Below are 3200 nucleotides of genomic sequence, written 5' to 3'. Positions count from 1 at the left end.
CTTAGGGACATGGTTTAGTGGGCATGGTGGTGTTGGGTTGACGGTTGGACTCGATGATCTTGGAGGTCTCTTCCAACCTTAATGATTCTATGATTCTATGATTCTATGATTCTATGATTTAAACTAGGAAAACATGGCGCAGTACGTATGTAGAACTTTTGATTAAAGAAAATATCCAGAAACAACACTATTAAGACAACAAAATCAAGCACTAAAATGTGAGGGAATGTCAGAATCAAGTGCTGCTTGATCAACACGAACATGTCCCTCCTGCACGCATTCTACTGCAACCTTTAATCATAGGTCATCTATTATATTTTCCACACAGAAATTCTGTCTCCTTGCAATGGACAGAAAGGATGGTGCCAACTTCATTAAAACAAAATACTGAATTGCTGTCTTCATTGTCTGATGTGCAACTGCCTCACTCCTAGAATACCTCCATTTCTCAGAGCAAATGACATTGATCTCCCAGCAAAGGACCACACAGTGCTGATTAAAGCACTATACACAAGCTAGGTATTGCTAATGCCTTAAGATAAAGCTAGATGACAAACAGAGAAAACAATCAGAAAGATTTTAGGGAGAACGCATTAATGACTGATCCAAGCAGCTAAAGCTAGTGCAGGGAAATACAGAATTTTAGCCATATTCTGGAATTTGTGTGGAATGGCACCAAGCCACAAGTTCTGCCCGTAACCCCCTTGCTTAGCTGATATAAAACTATTAAGATGTCACTATCATGCTATTTGACTGTCACATGAAAGTCATGTGAAAAATGCTGTCCGTATTAGAACAACTTAGGAAAAAAAAAGGGCCTACGCAGATGACAGGAGCTCCTCTGGAAACAGCATTGCTGTCTGCCTCCCCGTCAGCGAAGCTGGATTTCGAGGATAGTGATTTTTGATAACTGGCCTTTATAGCATCAGCTATAGGCAGACATAGCTTTTTTGATCAACGGATTTTAACACACCTTCTTAATAGCAGCAATAGAAACAGTAGTTCTGGTGGTGTTAGCTATAATTTTAACATCACGTGAGTACACATTCTCATATGCAGAAGATAGTCATTCTTGTACTCTTGCAAAAGTGACAACTGGAGTGACAAACTGCGAGATGAAAACTTTTTGTGAAGGGCTTTCAGAGACCAACTGAGAACTGCTGTGCCTGAAAGGAGCAAGAAGAAAGTAATTGCCAAGGGAGGATTCTTTCTTCTGGAATTGACTCAAGTAAGACATCAACTTCATCATCACTTTCAGATCTTTTGACAAGCTCTCTTACTCTTAGTACAGACACTCTCCTAATATGTTTGGAGCAGTGACTGCCTGACCAGCTTCTCTCTACTGAGTTTTCAAGTGCCCAGTTATCAGCAAGGTAATAGGCAGAAGCCACCTACTAAAAATGCATAAAAGGATGTACAATATGGGAGGCACAGTGTTGGCACGGGGACTGAGAGATCTGGATTTTACTCTTAGTTTTGGCATGGCCTTTCAGGATGACTTTGTCAAGATTTTCTCCAGATTAAAATCTTTGAAGGGCTAGGGCTTACATCTCCCTGTAAAATAACCTTCCTCTTTTCCTTCTCTGACATACATATTTTTGTCGTGGCAGAGATGGTTTTATAGATTTTTGGGAGATCTATTACAAGTAGGGTTCCTATGCGGCCCTTTCAGCAGCACAAATGGTTAACGAAAGTGATTTAATTTGTATCCTCTTCATGGATATTCTTCTTGAAGTCTTCTTATCAGTTACAATGTAAAAGTTATACCAATTATGAACCATGTATCACACCATGACTGATTCTTTCATTATTATCTAGATATATCCAGATTTGTTGTATTTTTTTCCTGTGGCATATTGTCAACCATTTGCGAGACATAAAAATGGATCTAACAGATAGTGTGATCGTGCAGAATACAGCTGTGGAAATTATTTCTGAGCTGAGTTTCTACTGAATGAGATCAAAAGCATTTTGCCTGATCATGAAGTCATATGGCACGGGTTAAGATTTCACACAGACTGTCATTAAGCTGGGAGTAATACCAACACCAAACTTGTGTACCGTTACAAAGTAAGCGTGACCAGAGTCACTCCACATTCAAGAGTCTCTGATGAAACGAGCCTTTCTGATCTAAACCTGGAGCATTAAAAAGGAATCCTACCTGCAGAGGAAGGGGAGGGGGGGTTCAGACATCCGTTGAATCAACTTACCTTCCTTGTCTATTACGCCTTGTCCTCAACATGTACCACCCATTTCTTGAGCTGTCTCCGCTGTTTCCATGTCTTGGGATAGATTCTACAAATTGATGGATACAGCACAGTCCAGCGTTGCCAGCTGTCACGTCGAAAAGTCTTTGTGGGTGTGTATGTTGTGGCTGTGAGACCACAGCTTCCCAGAGCTGTCATCCTTTCTCTTTCAAGGCTGAAAGAAATACATGGCCAAACTCTGGGCTGTGGAAGATCCTAGAAATTCAGTGCAGCATCTTACAGAGAATAAAAATTGCAAATATCAGTAATTCATAGTATCAATCTAAAACATTAAGTCAATGAGCACTGGGGAGCCTGTACTGGAGAGAATGCTGCAAAACCATTAACCTGAAATATTTCTGGAGAACCTTTTGTTCAGCACAATGTCTGCACTGATATATATTTCGTCTTGAAGGAATGAGCGGAATTATTTGCTTTGTCTGCCTCTCAAGCCTTTTTTGGCCCACTAGAAAAGAGTGCTTGTTTTTTATATTTTGATCAATAAATGCATGAATTCCCCATTTCCTTAGGTGTCCATTCATGACCCTGCTTCATACAGACAAAGGTCATCTCTAGGCACCTGAAATTAATTGTGCTGATGGGAAAATACATTCCACTTTCTCACATTTTTCTGGAAAGTGTTTTTAAAATGCTGACATTGTTAGTCAACTAAATATTGCATTTGATGAGGAAGGCTGTTGGGAAAATTTCCAGTGCTGGTAAGAGCCATGTTTTCATGGATTTAGTAAGAAAGAAATATCAAAGTATTGGCTGTACTGTTTAATTTTTATTGCAGTTTTGGGGAATAGTTAAAGCCATGGTGCTAGACTTAGTGCAGCACCCAGTGTCCCTGGATACAGGTGATGCAAAAAGGGAAGCAGTGAATGGAAGCACATCAAGCTAACAGTTACAATGTCCAGAAACTAGAGCCACTTCTGTGCTAAGCCCAGCAAG

The sequence above is a fragment of the Pygoscelis adeliae genome, unplaced genomic scaffold (assembly GCF_000699105.1).
Source record: "Pygoscelis adeliae isolate BGI_AS28 unplaced genomic scaffold, ASM69910v1 Scaffold120, whole genome shotgun sequence".
Taxonomy (NCBI): Eukaryota; Metazoa; Chordata; class Aves; order Sphenisciformes; family Spheniscidae; genus Pygoscelis; species Pygoscelis adeliae.
The sequence above is the reverse complement of the archived record's forward strand: the minus strand, read 5'-3'. Positions refer to the sequence as shown.